Below are 18,587 nucleotides of genomic sequence, written 5' to 3' on the forward strand. Positions count from 1 at the left end.
ATCATTAGCAGCCTAGAGTTGTTGTTATGATTATGATTCTGTGTGTTATAGTTAGATTTGCAGTTTTGAAATTGGTAGAAACTTAATAATTCAAGTCCTAACCAATGATCTAAAAATTATAGAATAGCATTTAAGATTATCAGCAGTTCTAAGCATAGTAGTAGTAGTAGTAGTAGTAGTAGTAGTTATTGTTGTTTTGTAAAATTGGGATGTTCTGGTCTAATAACTTCAACGTTTTCAGCTATCAAGGCAGTCCTTTAGAGAGCTCCATTGGCATAACATTGGATTTTTTAAAATTGATGTTCAGCTTCAATCTGCAAGTCCCAGTATTTTGTATTTTGTTTCAATTATGGTTCAGCTAGCTACATATTTAGACTGGAGATTGCATTTTTATTCACCTATCAAGTCTTTCCCAAGGACCTGAGGTAAGCAGATGTTATTGTTTGAAGGTTTTAAAGGATGCAAATTCTTCTTCTTGCTGTTGTTATTATATAATATACTCATTTTCATATAATAAACATTTGGAGTCAGGAAACATTATGAAACTTCACAAAGAGGTCAATAAACTGAACAGTTTGAAGACTTTTAGAATAGAGAAGTTACTTCCCGTAGCAAGTCAATGACCCATCTTGTTCAATAATATAGGCTGGGAATGCACCTCAGAGTTTCCAGGCAGAAACTCCCCCAGTTTTGATCTAAACATGTAGGAGTGAGCCTAGGATTGATAAGGTCATTAGAAATGCTCATTGGCATCCCAGAAAAAAACAAACCCTCAACATTAAGCAACATTTTTTTAATGGATGGTTTGACTCTTTAAAAGGTAAATTGAACATTAAATTATGCCTTGCTTTACCACAATATAGTAGAAAAATGACCAATTTTGATCATTTATGAATATTATTGTTTGTTTAGCTCGGGGTAGTCAAACTCAATTTCATTGCCACATCAAGGTTGTGCTTGACCTCAGGGGCCTAGGGTGGGTGTGGCTAGGGGCATGCTCAACTCAATGTTGGGGTTGCCTATGGTGGCCCGAGAGCTGTGTCAGTGAAAATTGGTTCTCAAACTCTGTTTTTGCTGCAATGGCACTGCAGTCCAGTCCTTCTCTGTTTCTTGGTTGGCCCTGAGCACCCAATGAGCTCAATTTGGCCTATGAACCTTGAGCTTGACACCCCTTATTTAGCTTACATAAGTTTGCTTGTTCTCAGCAAGCACCAAATCATCTTTCTCTCAATATTTCTAAAAATTTCCTAAACTATGCTATTATTATTGTTATCATCATCATCATCATCATCATCACCATCATCATCATCATCATCATCATATTTAGAAACCAATATTGCTTGAGAAGGTGACCTAATAAATTTATACTAATGTTCCAAATATTTCCTAAATATTGTCTTTCTACCCTCACAAGGTATAAGCATTGCCATTCTAGAAATAAAAGTAAAAAAATTAGTAATACAATGCATAATGATAATTCCAAGAATGAATTTTGGTTCTTCTTTCTATCCTTCCTTCCTTCCTTCTTCAGGATAAGATAAGTATCTTTTTTTCCTTTTCATGCATATAAAAAATAATAAAGCTAATGTGTTAATTGAGGAAATGTAATCCTACTATTTTGAGAGTAATTAAAATATATTGCCAAGGAGACAACAGATGTGATAACATGCGACAAGGTTAGGGATTCCATGAGTGTGATTCACAAGCATTTAGATTAGCCTTAATCCACTAATGAATTTTGTATTATTAGTTGGAAAGGAGATAAAATTTCATTGTTGCTCATTATCTCCTTTGAGAAGGCATTCAGGAGAGACCATTTTGTCCTGGAAATAAAAGATATTGCTTGTTTTACATTGCTGTCTAAAATAGTATAATGGAGAACCATGATGAAGAGTGCAGTTCTGGGGCATTGGCTGTTAGAGCACAAAAGAAAGTGCATTGGAGATGCCTGAGGTGAAAAACAAGACTTTCAAATTTAGGGAAGTCTGAAAATGTGGGAAATAATCAAACAGAGGTGAGATGTGTCTTTCCTTGGATGGATCTTCTACTTTATGCTTTGAGCAAATTAAAAGATAACACCTATTAAAAATATTGCACGCAAGTCCTTTGGAGGATGATCTAACATTATTATCTGTTAGTATTCAGAAAGTAGATGGAATTCTTATAAGTGGACTACTCATATAGGAATTGGTTAACTCCTCCCATGATACAATGTGTTGGTTGATTCAAAGTTCCCCCAGAAGGAAGAAATAGCTCTTCCAATCCATAAGGAAAGTTTGTCCTTTCCTCAAGAAATCATCCCCGAACAATTGTCATGGAACAAGGTAGAGCAAGTACCAAATAAAAGATATAGTCCTGCTTTGTGGGTTTCCTCAAGACTCTCTGCTACTTATTCTCATCTAACAACCATCAGAAAGAGTCAGGTTCCATTTTGCATTTATATCATGTACGGAGCAAAGGATAACCTCAGGATTCTTTCCAAGCACGTGGAGCTAGTTGGAGTCTAGATGTACAAACAAGACAAAGTATTTATGGTTTTTAGCATATCTCTGATTCTGGAGACTTTCCATCTTTAACTCTGAATTGGGTAGCATTCTCTCAGACATAATTGGCATGCAGTTTAAGGTTTTCTTGGTGTTTTAACACCTGCTTAAAGAGCAGGTAGTTATTGTGTCTGAGGGGACTTTTGCTAAAAATTCCTCCTTTGTACTTGTTCCTGGATTTTCCCATCTTGTTTATCTCTTGTTTTGACAACTGCAACACCATGCACATGGACCTACCCTTAAAGACAATCCAGAATTTGTCCAGAATTGGTAACATTGGGTGTGATGGACACATCATGATATGCCCATATAGCATCATTATTTTATAAGCTTCTCAATGCATTCCATAAGATCCAGCAAGAGGAGAATGCTTCAGATCCTCTATCATCCTATGGGAGCTGAGAAGTGGGCCACCTCAGTCCCTGGCCTTTACAACACCATATATCCCTGGGATCCAAATGATCTTTTATAAAGCCTTGAAGACCTCATGATTCTCCTTAATAGAGTATTGGTTGACTTGGTCTAGTAATGATTTTGTGAGATGCATTTGGATTTAGTAGGTAGATGCTGCTATTGATTGTAAGTGGCGTCATTATTTTTTCTTGGACCCTTGGTGCATGTGTCTATTATAATTAGTGGGTTTATATGTGTTTATCTTGTAATCTTCCCAAACTCAGGCAGCTATATAATTCAAATAAAATGAATAGATGAACAAGAGAGCAAGCAGTTGAGTTGTGTTCTGTGGAGTTGTATTCTAGTATCTTTTGTTATTTTTCTATTTTTTCAGCCATAGACCATTTGCTGTAAGTCAACTATTTTTTTTAGTTGGTCAACCATATAAATCATTCAAATAATTAAATAAATAAATTCATATCAAATGACTGGGGAAAAGGGGTTTTGTTCCCTTCCAGGGAACATGGATTTAGGCAATCAGACCTATGTACCACTGAAATAGGGGTTACTAAATAATAAAAATGCATAAGATGGTTGTCGTATTTCATCAAGTACATTTCTTCTCTCCCTCCCTCCCTCCCTCCTCCCCTCTCCTTCTCTCACTGAATACCTATTAAAATTAGATGTAATATATATTTAAAATCTATTTCTGCAAGGCTGAAATGTGATTTTATGCAAATACAAGAAAAGCCCCAAAGAATAACTGCCATGATTAAATGTAAGCAAATTTATGAAGCATATTTACAGCTGATTCATATTGTGCTTGAATAGCTACAGTTTAGGTCTGAATAGTTTCTGTGAGCTGACAATGTTTCATTTCATTTTTTTTTCTTTTTAGTATGATCCAACATAAAGAGCAAAGTGGAATAGGACAGGACTCTTTGGATGGATTCATTAGATCTTTGGTGCTAATTAATTTAATAAAATAGCTTGTAATATCTGCTATGCCAAATGCTTAAAATATGGGCTAGGAAGATCAGAGAGATTTAGCATCCAGATTAATGTCATGTTGCGCAAAATCATTTGAATGCAATGAGGAGAACAATGTTATGCAAGGAACACCTCCATTGCCGTCAATGGAGTTGTAATGTGTAATTCAAAGGAATGTTGTTGGAAAGCTATTTCCTTATGCTCTGAGTAAATAGCAGCAAATCTCTTTCTGAGAGGCTTCCTTGTGTAAAAATTAGCCTTGCCAAGCTAGAAATAAACCTGAAAATCCCCAAGGCTGACTCTGAGTGGCAGTCATAATGCATTCAGGGAAGCCTGAAGGAAGGATTAAGTCCAAACCCTTCAACAAGATTCTGGAAATCAGATTTCTAAACTGGGTAGAATAAGTGGAAAGTATGAAAGTAGAGTAGTCAAGGCAGGAGCCCTGGTGGTGTAACGTTAAAAGGGCAGTATTGAAGGCCGACTCTGCTCATAGCCTAGAATTTGATTCTAATTTGGCTCAAAATTGACTCAGCCTTCCATCCATCTAAGGTCGGTAAAATGAAGGTCCAGATTGTTATCAGCAATATGCAAATGTCAACTGTCAAGAGAGTACTGTAAAGCACTATAAAGTGGTATATAAGTCTAAATGCTATTGCTGTTGCTATGCCCCAAATGTTTCATTTTAGGAAGCTCTTGTGGACTGCTATACATGGTTCATGATTTGATGAATAGTACAGGTATTTCTCATTTAGCAATCACAATTAGGACAGGGAACTTAGATGTGCAACCAAGACTGCTCACAATTTGAATTTATATTTCCTTTGGCTTACAACTTTATGGAGGTCATAAATGAAAGGATTGGCTACAAAATTACTTTTTAATTGTCTTTGCAAATGGTTTCTGCATAAGGCAGTTGCTAAACAGGGCTACTAGTATGTCAGACAATCGTAATGAAAAATAAATTAATTCTAGCTTTCTAACATTTTTCTTTTGGTGATCTTTGCTGAACTATCCCATTTCTGATGTTCTGCTAGATGTTATTGTATGAGGCAGTCGCTAAACAAGGACTACCTGTATGTCAGAGAAGCCTAATAGAAAAGGAATTAATTCTGGCTTTCTCACACTTTTCCTTTGGTAATCTTTGCTGAACTATCCTGTTTCCTATGTTCTGCTAGATGTTCCTATGTTCCTAGCGCTAATCTGAAGAATTAGTATATATACAATTAATATAAAATGTATATTAGTGTGTATATATATATATATATATATATATATATATATATATATATATAACCACCATTTTTAAGATTTCAGAGTTGTGTCATTCTAGTTTAGCCAGCTTTTAACAGCAAGAAACCCAGTCAGAAAATCAGTATCTCAATAACTGTTCTAACTTTTTTTTCTGCTTCAAACACAACACACTCCCAGTGAATAAGAATCAACTCTCCATGCAGATTCATAGTATTACACTATAGCCTCTGAATTACCAAAAAGTTCCCATGTCACAATGTTTACAGTAAAGCACACCTGATTTTGAAAGACTTATGTCCTCTGGAAATCTGTGTACTCCCAGTGGGGGGGAAATGGTATTTTGTTTTTGGTTTTTCACCCTGGGGAGAAAAAAGGAACTTGTTACATTCCTTGCTTGCATGTACATGTACCTTGGCTCTGAGCTGCTTTCTCACCAAGATTCGGGGAAGAGCATGACAGAACAAGCTTGTGGGAGGATGGCAAAGAAGCATTTGCATGAAAGCCAAATGAGAAAAAAATTGTCTATATATGGAGACGTAGCTCAAGTTAGGATTGGGCAAGGAATTGAGAGTGTTAAGTCGAGTTTTTAGAGTTCACTGGGATATTTTCCTGCATATCCACATGCAGAAAAACATATACACCTAACCAAGTAGATTAAATAAAATAAGTTGTCTCATTTAATTTCTGGAAATAAAAATGAACTGTTTTCATCTGATAAGGCAATACCACACCATGAGAGAGCTACATTTATAAACAGGTTTTTTTAAAATCACACCTTTTACAATGGTCAGTTGAATCTGCCTCCTGCTTAGTGTCTGAATTCAAATTAAAGCATTAGTGAGTTGTATTTATTTGATTTATAGAATTGCCCACTTTACGTACATGACTCTGTATAGTTTAGCAGTCTATGGAGGCGCAGTGGTTAGAATGCACTATTGCAGGTTAACTCACTGCTCACTTCCAGGAGTTTGATCATGATTAGCTCAAGATGGACTTAAACTTCCATCCTTCCAAGATTAGTAAAATGAGGACCCAGACTGTTGGGGGAAATATGCTGATTCTGTAAACTCCTCAGAAAGGTCTGTAAAGCACTATGGAGCAGTTTATAAGTCTAATGTGCTATTAATATAACCACATTAACTATTTGGCTTTTCCTCATTGTTATCCAGAATTTCTTTAAACAATTGGTTCCAGTGTTGATTATTTTTGTTCTCCCATTTAGGAAGATTTTCTTAACAGCTTTTCCTAACTAAAACCAACATTCATTGGGGAATTCTGGAAGTTAAAATTCACACATTTTAAAGTGTCCAAAGTTGAGGAATACAGCCTGTTCTGGGGGTTGATAAAGAATAATTTTTTAAATTATGTTCTTTGATAATTGAGGATATCTGCTATATTTTCCTTGCCTTCTCAAAGTTAAGAATATCCATTTTCTTCAATTTCTTCTAAGAGGAATTAATTTCTAGACTTCTCATTTTTTTCATTTGCTCTTCTGTGATTTTTTGAACTTGTCTGAATCCTTGTTAAAATGGGTTGCCAAAATGAGACACAGTACTTGAAGTAGGTGTGATCAGCACAGCCTAAAGTGGAGCCTATTATTTCCTCTTATTTATAAAATTTAATGAAAATCCAGCCATCTATGCCACCTATGGATAAGAGAAATGAGTTATTAGTGAGATCTCGGGGTAATTGGAACTATGCTAGCAATTTAATTATCCTATATTTTTCAGAACAGGAATTGAAAATTGATGGTATCAGCAGAGACAAAACAAAACAAAGAGGAGAATCTAAATAGTGAAATAGCAAATGGTATCTTCTCCAGATAGATAGATAGATAGATAGATAGATAGATAGATAGATAGATAGATAGATAGATAGATAGATAGATAGACAGATAGATAGACAGATAATGTTAAGTTGATTGGTCTGTAATTTCCTGGATCTGTGTCGTCCCCCCCCCTTTTTTTTTTTGAAGATGGGAATTGTCTGGTAGTTCTCCATTGCTTCAAGATTTTTAAAAAGATAAGATACATGTGGTTTGTCTTTTACAATTATGTTTTTGGTAGGTTGGACTGTAGATTAGTTTTTTTTTTCTCTATGTGTGAAGACTGATGAAAAGAATGAGTTAAGCAGCTCTGCTTTCCTCTAATGCCTATTACTTTTTGCCATCTTCCCTTTTTAGTGAAACAACTTCTTTCTTGATTTTTTTCTTGTTATTTATATGTTGAAAGAAACATTTTTTAAAAATTATCTTTGACTTTAGTTACAAGTCTTACTTCATTCCAAGCCTTTGCTTTTCTGACTTCATCTTTGCAGATTTGGGCTATTTGCTGATATTCTACCTTAGTTAAGTGTCCCTCTTTCTATTTTTTTTTGTACTTATCCTTTTTTGTTTTTCACTTTATCAGAGGGATCTTTATAGATGTAGATAGATTTAGCAATTTAGATCTAGATAGAGATAGATGATATATAGATATCCACACTAAACAACTTGTGCCCTGTTGGGTCATCATTTCAGAGATATTCCCTTACTTAAACAGAGAAACAGAATATCCATGGCTGGGAACAGGGGTGACTTCTGACTTCCTGCTGGCTCCCCCATTGAATTTTCTTGTAGGAAGCTGGCAACAATTATCAGAAACCTCCTTCCTTCCTCTCTCTTCCCTCCTTCCCTCCCAGTTGTTAAGCACTTTTGAGATAACTATGATCTGGGTGACTAAGAATCTCCACAGATACTTAACAGCGGTAGTCTTGCTTTGAATGTTATTTAGGAGAATAAAAGAATACTATTTTTATAGTGTTGACATTTTTAAATTTTGGCTGTATCCTTGCATCATGTTAAATCAATATGTGACTGGCTTGATTTTGTATTAGTATAATATGCAAACCTTGACATCAGAGCTTAAAAGTTATGGTCTACTTTTAATTTTTTATACAAATCCAGCCTCTGAAGTTGACATAAATGATTAAAGCAAACCATAATCTAACTTAACATATAACCCCAATGAATATGAGTTAAAACCATGGAATCTAGCATTGTCCATTGTGCATTAGAGACCTTAATCAATTTGTGGTATAGTTTTATATAATTTTCAAGTACATGTTTCTTAGGTGCCTATCCTTTCTGATACATCTTAATTTGTTCCTGCTGGTTGGTAGAGCTATCTGCTTCAAATAAAAATAAATTTGAACATCTGGAATTCTAGGCCACTGTTCATCCTGATATATGAGATTCAGCATAAACTGCAAGCAGCAACAAGAACATTGACAAAAGCATGAATGCTATGTATGGTTGATGACACTTAGTAACCTCACAACCATGAATGTTTCCTTCTTATATAACTCTGGCTTTCTTCCATTTGTACTGTATTTTTAGAATGCCCAGGAAAGATGCCTGGTGGTTATTTAACAGGAGATATTCTGAGTTGAAAAAAAAAAAAAGCTTCTGAACTTTGGACACATATTGGATTGTGGAATAACATAGCCTTGGTGCTTGCTGAGCTTTTGTAAAACTCTGATCTGCTGCTGGATAGACTGAGCCAAGAGACACTGCCAAGTGAATAAGAGACAGAACAGCCCACAACTGGGCATTGGGAAGAAGAAAAAGCTCAGAAGAGACCCTTCCTAATTTAAAGGACTATAAAGGAGAAAGGGCAAGGGCTCCAAGGTTAAATATGCTGAGCTTGTCAGTTGGAAAGGCAATAGACCAGGTTAGAGATCCGAGTGCTGCACAACCAAGTGAGCTCCCGTTCCTGCGCCAGCTCTTGCTCACTTAGCAGTCTTAAAACATGCCCATGTAAGCAGGTACTACTTTTGTAGGAAGGCAAAAGACTTCTGTGCACCTTTGGTGTATAAATATGCTGACCATGTTATCATGGAAATTGTTTTTGGACAACACCAGCTCCCTCAGCCAAAAAACAGAGATGAGCACCACACCAGACACAACTGGGCAGAGATATCTTTACCTTTTAAAGAATGTTACATATACTTTCTGCTATTGAAACCTTTTAATTTTGGTTATCTGTTTCTGTATCTTCTCTAGCCACATATTTGTTTTAAAGTACGGTATCCAGAATTGTTGAGACTATCACAAGTATGGTCACATACAAAAATTGAAAAGGGATATCAAGCCACTGTGGTCTAAATAAAGGCAATGAATTATCTGAAACACTCTTTGGAAAGTGATTCGGAGACATGGGAGACATGGGGTTGATATGAGCACAAACAGATAGGGCACAACTGGTACAGATAGAGCACAACTGGACAGTGGATGGAGCAAGAGGGTCAGAAAAGACCTTCCTTAGTTTACTGGGCTGTAAAGTAGATATGGGGAGTGTTAAGTTTGGGTAATGAGAGGCTGAACCAGAGCATGAGTGCAACAAATACTTTATTGTGATAATAAAGGACTGAATGTGCTAGCCAAGCCTGGAACTGGCTCGCAGCGATCAGCCACTGGTTGGACCCCGCAGCCTGCTTTTATAGCTGGCTGCTGGGGAGAACCAACCAATGAGCAAGGGGGCAGCCGCCCCCGCAATGCGAACGGACCTGAGTGGGAACTCCTTAGAGTTCCAGGGACATAACACCCTTTCCCCCAGATGCGAACACGCATAGTCTTTGAGGTAGGTTTATGCTGGCACCCAGAACGGCGCAACTCGGGTGGGTTGTCTGTCAGTTCAGAGTCTGAAGGGGAAGGCAGGATCGGTAGGGAGTCACGAACGCGTCCCTCGGTTCGGGTTGGTTCGGGACTCGTAGGGCTGGTCACTGGGGACGTGCTTCCGTTGACTGGTTCGGACTGGTCAGCCATCTGGACGTCGCTGTCCGTGTTCGGATTCCCTGGATCGGCTGCTGGTGTAATCAGGTCACCGGAGTTGGTGCTGATGTGGGGTTGATGCTGTGGCCTTGCCCTGGTCTGTAATTCTGAGTCACTGCTGACGAGGGTGCTGTGATGCCTTTGCAGCTGGTCTAGGTGTCTTCTCCAGACTCGACCATCCTCCAGTCTGACCCGATATGACCTGGGTCCGGTGATAGCCACGATCTCGCCCTGGATCCACATTGGGTCTCCAGCGAAGTTCCTCGTGAATACGGGTTCCTGTAAGACAAAATGCCTAACCCCCGATGTGGAAGCGAGGGGAGAGTCAGGGCAGTAATGTGGGTGAAGCCTGTCTAATACAGTCCGCAGGCGTCTGCCCATCAGGAGCTCAGCTGGGGACTTATTAGTGACTGTGCATGGAGTTGAGTGCTGGCTCATCAGGAAACGGGAGAGTTTATGGTGCCAGTCATCCTTGCTGAACCTAGCGAGAGCTTCTTTAGTGGTCCTAACGGCTCTTTCAGCCAATCCGTTACTGGCAGGATGAAATGGGGCCATGAAGATGTGGAGGATGCCCAGGTTGGCAGCGAAACGGCTGAACTCGGCTGATGCGAATTGGGGGCCATTGTCGGAAACAATGGAGTCTGGAAGCCCGTGTGTTACAAACAGGCGAGTTAATACCTTGGTAATCGCTAGTGTGGTGGTTGTGGATAGTTGTGCCACGTCAATCCACTTAGAGTAGGAGTCCACGACCACTAGGAACATTTTTCTGTGCAATGGGCCGGCTAGGTCGATGTGAATTCTGGACCACGGAGCGCTGGCGCTTTCCCACTTAGTAGGGGTGGCAATTGGAGGAGCTGGACGGGATTCCTGGCAGGGATTGCAGGAGCTTACCCATCTGATGATGTCCTCGTCGAGGCCCGGCCACCATACGTAGCTGCATGCTAATGCCTTCATTCTGACGATGCCAGGGTGCCCCTCATGCAACGCCTCCAGAACTCGGGTACGCAGTGAGGTCGGGGTGACCACTCGAGTGCCCCACAGCAAACAGCCCTGCAAACTGGATAATTCCTGCAGTCGGGTCTTGAAAGGTGTAAATTTGTTTTCAACATCACCGCCCGGCCACCCCCTCCTCACCCAGTCCAGTACCTGGGCGATCGTTGTGTCAGTCTTGGATTTGGCCGCAATGTCAAGGGCAGTGATGGGGAGGTCCAATTGGGTGACCTCAAAGATAGCATGGACCGGAGCAAGGTCTTCAGCTGGAGCCGGCAGGGGGCAGCGTCTGAGGGCGTCTGCGTGGGACAATGTTTTACCTGGGTGGTGTATGAGTCTATACGAGTATGCCACTAGGAAAAGGGTCCATCTCGTCATTCTAGGAGAGAGGACTTGAGGGGTCTGTTTGTCCCCAGCTAGTAGACCCAGGAGAGGCTTATGATCCGTGACCAGCTCGAAAAAGTGGCCAAAGAGAAATTCGTGAAATTTCTTCACTGCTGCGACAGCTGCTAGAGCTTCCTTATCGATCTGGCTATAATTGCGCTCTGTTGCAGAGAGCGTCCTGGAGAAAAAAGCGATGGGAGCCTCGGAGCCATTGGGGAGCTTGTGGCTTAACACTGCCCCAATTCCAAAAGGGGATGCGTCTGCTGCTAGCACTAATGGAAGGTTGGGGTCGAACTGAATAAGGACCGCCTCTGACGTGAGTAGTGATTTGACGGCATGAAAAGTGGAGTCTTCTTTGTGACCCCAGTGCCAAGGCAATTTTTTATCCAACAGTCTGTGCAGGGGTTCTGCCACTGATGCTTTATGGGGCAGGAAGGACGCGTAAAGTTCAATAGCCCCAAGAAGGCCTGCAGTTCAGTTTTGGAGGTTGGAGTGGGTGCCTCGTGAATTGCCTTAACCTTGGACTCCAGGGGGTGAATGCCTGAGGCGTCAATTTTATAACCCAGAAAGTCCACCTGTCTAGTGGCAATGGCACATTTTTCTTTTTTTAATTTGAGGCCATGCTGTCTGAACCTCTCTAACACCGCTCGAACTCTCTGGAAGAGTTGGGGTCTGTCCCTGGCCGAGACTAAGATGTCGTCGAAGTAGGGTACTACACCAGGGAGGCCCTGCAAAATCCGCTCCATGAGGGATTGAAAAATGCCTGGGGCAACACTTACGCCAAATTGGAGACGCTTGGACCGGAAAGCACCCTGTGGGTGACAATGGTCTGGAGTTCCGCTGTTTGGTTGTCAACAGGGAACTGTTGATACGCTTGAGACATGTCCAATTTGGCAAAAATGCTGCCAGGTTCAAAAGTGTGTAATAAATGCTGAATGACGGGCACTGGGTAAGCGCTAACTTGTAAAAACTTATTAATTGTGGTCTTGTAGTCCGAGCAAATTCTCAGGCTACCGTCTTTTTGAGGGTGTGACAATGGGCGTCTCCCATTTGGCGAAATCTGTTGGCTCAATGACCCCTTGTTTTAATAATTTATCCAATTCCGCATCTAATTTAGGCCGAATAGCAAATGGGACTCTACGCGGTTTTAGCCTGATTGGGACTGCCTGCGGGTCGACTGAGAATGAGATAGGGGTACCGTTATAACACCCCAGCTCATCGCTGAATACGTCTGAGTAATCAGCGAATAAGGAGTCAGTGTCAGAGGTTGAGACAGCATGGACTCCTGTTAGCCCTAGGCCGAGATGGGGAAACCAATCAAGCCCCAAGAGTGTGGGGAGATTGCCGTTAACTATCACTAGAGGTAGGTGACCTTTGAAAGCTTTAAAATTGACAAGGAACTTGCCTCTGCCGATTACAGGACTGTCCTTCCCCTGGTAGTCCTTCAGGCTAAACTGGCACTTCTGGAGCCGGCTTGTTGATAGACTGGGCTGTAGCCTCTTGAGGGTGCTCCACGAGATAATTGAGAGCGCTGACCCTGTGTCAACCTCCATGCGACAAGGTTTACCTTCTAACAAAACGGAGAGAGAGATTTTACTAATGGTATGGCAAGTGTGCTTGGCATGGTGGTGAGTGCGACAGTTCAATACTTGCCTCTGAGGTCCAGAATGTGAGAAGGAAGGGTGCCTTTGTGCCGAGTTTTGAGAGGCTTGACAGACTCTCACGATGTGCCCCTTTTTGTGGCAGATGTTGCAGGTGGCTCCTTTGAATTTGCAGGTGGCCCTCGGATGAGATCCACCACAGGATAGGCACAGGGTGATGTGCTTGGGTGGACTGATGCTTTCTTGCTTGGCTCCTACCTGCGGATGCCTGGCGTTGGTGAGGCGGTGGATGTCGGTTTCATCACTGGGGGCTTCCTCTATGACCACCTCCTCGGAGTGGACTGGAACTGTCGTTAGCTTGGAAGTTGGACCATGGATTTCGGTGGCTGAGTGTGCTGCCAGTTCTGCTGCCAGGGCCTCCTCGACGGCTTGTGCGAGGTTGAGGTCCTTCTTAGCGATTAGGCGCCTTTGGAGGTGGAGATCCTTGACTCCGCAGACTAGCTGATCGAGGAGCATGTCCTCCAGGTAGGTTCCAAACCCACAAAGGAGTGCTGCGGTCCTGAGGGCGGCCATGTACTGGTTGATGGTCTCTTTGTCTGATTGTTTCCTCATACGGAAGGTGAATCACCTGGCAATCTGTGAAGGTCTGGGAGAATAGTGGTTAGTAAGGATTTCTAACAGTTCAGACCATGGAACGTTTTTTAACTCACGTGGAGCCACGAGTGCTGTGGCAGTGTCAAAGACGATGGCTCCACAGTAGATCAGGAAATATGATTTTTTCCGGTGCTCCCCTGCGTCAGCCAGCCCAATTGCGTCGATGTAATGGTTAAAGCAGTTCTTGTATGACTCCCACTTCTCCTCATCTGGCTTGAACGCTGGGAAGACTGGATTGGAATTCATAGTGAGGAAATCGGTTGTACAATCTGTTGGGAAAAAATCTCTCTGGGGCAGCAGCAGAAGGTTTCTAGTGCCTGTGGCAGGCAAGTGATTTCAGCTCTGGAGAGGCTTTTTCACAATCCTCTCTCTCTCTCTCTGGGCTAAACACGAGGTTAGGCTGCCGGCCGTTGGCAGCATTTTGAAATTCGCGCCTGCGTGGGCGTCAGTGACTTGACTTACAGCACTGCGCTGTACTTTTAGGGCTGAAATTCAAATGACAGCCGTTTGAATTTCGCGCCTAAAGAAACGAGCGGCTGCGGCTCGCAGCGCTTCACTTTTTCCTGTAGCTAGGCTAACAAGCGGCTACAGACGCTTCTCACTTTCATTGCTTGCTGACCGCTTTCTCTGGCTGCGGATCAGCGTTCGCTCGTTGCTTGCTGACCGCTTTCTCTGGCGGCGGATCAGCGTTCGCTCTCGTTGCTTGCTGACCACTCTCTCTGGCTGCGGATCAGCGTTGCTCTTATCGCCGGCCGATCGTTCTCTCTGGCTACGGATCGGCGGCTAGTGATTCAGCGGTTGCATTGTGCTTCTGGTAGCCATCCCATCCTCGTCGCCAGTGTTAAGTTTGGGTAATGAGAGGCTGAACCAGAGCATGAGTGCAACAAATACTTTATTGTGATAATAAAGGACTGAACGTGCTAGCCAAGCCTGGAACTGGCTCGCAGCGATCAGCCACTGGTTGGACCCCGCAGCCTGCTTTTATAGCTGGCTGCTGGGGAGAACCAACCAATGAGCGAGGGGGCAGCCACCCCCGCAATGTAAACGGACCTGAGTGGGAACTCCTTAGAGTTCCAGGGACATAACAGGGAGGGTTGTTCTTTCAGACTTGCAAGATGGTGTCAGTGAAGCTTTACAATAAGTAGAATTAGCTCATATGGTTGTGATTCTTGGGTAAACGAGTTAAGAATCACAACCACATGAACAGTGGTGCCCTATCTGTGCAGGAGTCCAGCTTCTGCTCATTATTAGCTACATGTCTTTTCAAAGAGTGATAGCAACATTAGTTGAATCACTCTTGATTTGTGTTTGGGGAAGAGAGGGGAGGAGACTCATATTGAGTAATTCACCCACTAATATTATTCCTTATCAGTGATGCCTTATACTTTTGCTCAAAGTTGGAAGAAATTGATTCCCCAAGAATTGAATGCCTTTAGGCCTGGTAAATTGATAATGCAACCAGGGAACATACAGGTGGAATAAAGGAATAATAAATATAAATAAATAGAATTAGTTAAAATAGTATGTATTTCTCATCCTTTGTGTCTTCCAGATGTGTTGGTTTCAAGATCTAAAATTCTCAGTAACAACCTTGCTAGCTGGACAATACTGGGAGTTGAGGCCTATACATTTTGAAGATGTGAAAGTTGAAAACAATGTTTAATGGATCATCAGGATACTACAATTTGATGAAAAAGACAATCCACATGCCAAGACAACAAACCAGAGAGTGTCATTGTAGTAAATACTGAGAGTAAGATAAAAGAGACTTGTCATAGCCTGATGGCAAATGATTATTAATGGAATTTGGCTGCAAAGAACTGTAGTGCATCTTATGCATTTTATTCACACAATGGAATAAAAACTCTTACCCAGCTTCAAACACCAGCATCCCCCTGGCATTTCTTTGCCATCAGTTCACAGATATACAATATACTCCAAACTTCTTTTATGTAGGTTCTCAGGTCACTGTAACTGAAAATTCAGTTGTAGCAGCATGTTGATGACAATGAGAATGGGAGTGGGGGGGAGAGAATGAATCTTGGAGCAACAAAGCATCTCCATAGCACATAATATGAAGGAGAAGGAAATAAAACATTAATCGTGATTGCGTATTCTGTCCTGAGTTGTTAAAAAAATAATAACTTCTACTAAAATATAATGAAATTGAGCCTAGGAAATGCTCATCTTATCTTTCATCTCAGGTTAGCTTTATCATTCATTTAAGGCAGGTCCAGTGAGGTTGCAAATAGTTTATGACCTTTAACAAATGGTCTTCTAGGCCAGTCTGATTTAATTAGAAGACAAGACTTATTATTTGACCTTAATGGACTTAAGAATAACCCTATTCTACCCATTTATCAAGACAAATAATTAGCTATTTCTTTTCAAGGCCAAATTTTGAAAGGCCATTGAACAGAATTGAACTATAGAGTAAAATAAACAAGAAAGAGACAAAGTTAGGTACAGCACTGAAGATAGGAATATAAGCACCACATAAGATATGGTAGATGAAATTGAAGACTAGTCTAACTATTCTGCTCTCAGTTCAATTCTATTAAAAACCCACCAGTAGGATGTGACTTGAATATTGGAGAATATTGACATCAAGCACTTATTAATATGTTGGCTCTGATTCTAGAGTTACCGCTAAGATTAAACTGAAAAATTCCTGTTATTGTCACATCCATTTTAAAGCTATTGAATATGATAACCATCATTATTTTATTTTATTTTTATTTTATTTGGTTTGTCAATTGCTTACAAGATAATAGGTATGAGTAAAAACATAGTTATGAATACATGGATACATATAAGAAAAAAAAAACCAATAGGACAGGGACAGTAGGGACGTTGGTGTGCTTATGCACGTCCCATACAGACCTCTTAGGAAAGGGGTGAGGTCAATAGTAGAAAGTCTAAGGTTAAAGTTTTTGAGGTTTAGGGAAGAAACCACAGAGTCAGGTAGAGTATTCCAGACATTGGCCACCCTGTTGCTGAAGTCGTATTTCCTGCAATCAAGTTTGGTCCGATTAATCTTGAGTTTGTATCTATTGTGTGCTCTTGTATTGTTATGATTAAAGCTGAAGTATTCATTTGCAGGTAGGACATTGTAATGTATACTTTTATATACTATACTTAGATCGGACCAAAGGTGGCATAATTCTAGTTTTCTAGGTTTAGAATTTCAAGTCTGGTGGCATAAGGTATTCTGCAACAAGTGGAGGAGTGGATAACTCTTCTTGTGAATATATCTTATTATTATATATTATATTATTATTAGTAGTATATATTATATATATATATTATATATTAATTATATATTGTATATCTCCATAGTAATCAAGACAATCACAGTAGTTAAAAATGTCATAGTTTAGTTATGAAAAGCAGACTCTTTTATCTGTCTGAATCCTGAACCTCACATGTTTCTTACATCAAGCTCAGAATAGCGTAACCTTTGTTCCTAAGAATTGTTCAAGTTTCTTGATGTACTTGATGCTCTCTGGGCCTGGTTATGTTGATGATTGATGATGTTATGTAATCTGGTAATGAAATGCAAACACCAATCAAGCCCAGAAAACACCAAGAACACAAATTCAGCCCAAAGCTGTTTTTTCCAAAAGGGAACTGGACTTAGTATTGAGTGAGAACTGAAGGAGCTTCTTGGATGAACAACAAAAAAAAAACATTAAAGTTCAGTTGCCTTTTGAAAAAAAGCACTCTTGGGACAACCATTACCTGGATGATTGAGAATCTCCATCGGCACAACAATTCAGCTTTCAGTTACATATCTTTTCTATTATTGGAACCTATTGATTTTGGTTGACTTGGTATGTTCTCTTGGCCTATGCTTGTTTTAAAGTTTGGCATCAGAATTGTAGAGACTATTACAAGTGTGGTCACACACTTGTGAAGATGTCTATCAAGCCACTGTAGTTTTAATAAAGGCAATGCAATATGTTTCTTCCTTTTGAAAGACTCACAGCAAAGGAAAGAGGTAGGAAAAAACCCTAAACAGCACCTCATTTTTCCCCATCTCAAAACTAACCCCCAAGCAAATATGCAGATAAAGAACTGAACAGAATGTAAATTTAATGATAAATAACCAAAATATTTTTTTGATTGTCAAATGTTTTTCACAGAGTATCCTTCTCTGCTCCAAAGTGTCTCAACCTATAAAATAAATGGATATTTGAAAATATGTAGATGCATATTTAAGGAACAAGTTAATACTTATACTCAGATTTGGGAAATATGACTGAAGCAAAATAAGTACAAGTTCACCAGCTTAATTCTTAGATCTGAAAGGTGGAAGCTGAGCGCCAAAAGGATTTCTATAACTTTTTCTTTTTCCTTTCTTTCTTTCTTTTGGCAGGAGTTATTTAAAAGATAGAAAATAGTCTTTCTTATAGGTTCCTGCCAGGTCATTTGCAATTTACCTGCTGAGATCTGTGGAACTCAAAATAGGAAAGCATAGATCTTTTCAATATTAACTTTTTTTTAGAAAAGAAAAAAAGTGTCTGATGCACTTATTCTCACAAGTGTATCATTTAAGTGGTTTCAAGTTCAGCATTATCTAATAAATAAACATAAATTATAGGTATTCTGCTTGGCTATGACACTTTGTGCAGTCATGAGGTTACGCCTGAGTTATCCAGTATAATGAATATTCAAATGACTTCTTATCCTTCATGATATTAGCAACATTTACTGTCATTTATTGAACATAGATATATAGAATTATTCTTACTCTTACGATAATGCTGGTATCTCTAGAATAATAAACATGTCATTTTCTTTGTATTGGAGCACTATTTTGTTTTCTTTGCTCATTTAATTTTTTTTCCTTGTCAGAAAAAATAAAGCCATGGTAATTTTGGCTCATGTAGTTATCTTTTATTCCAAGTAAGATAAATGTCTCTTTTGTTGGTGGATTGACTGATAAGTAGAAAATAAGCAGACACTAAA

The sequence above is a fragment of the Pseudonaja textilis genome, chromosome Z, assembly GCF_049901715.1.
Source record: "Pseudonaja textilis isolate UNSWEBS1 chromosome Z, rPseTex1.2, whole genome shotgun sequence".
NCBI classification, from domain to species: Eukaryota; Metazoa; Chordata; class Lepidosauria; order Squamata; family Elapidae; genus Pseudonaja; species Pseudonaja textilis.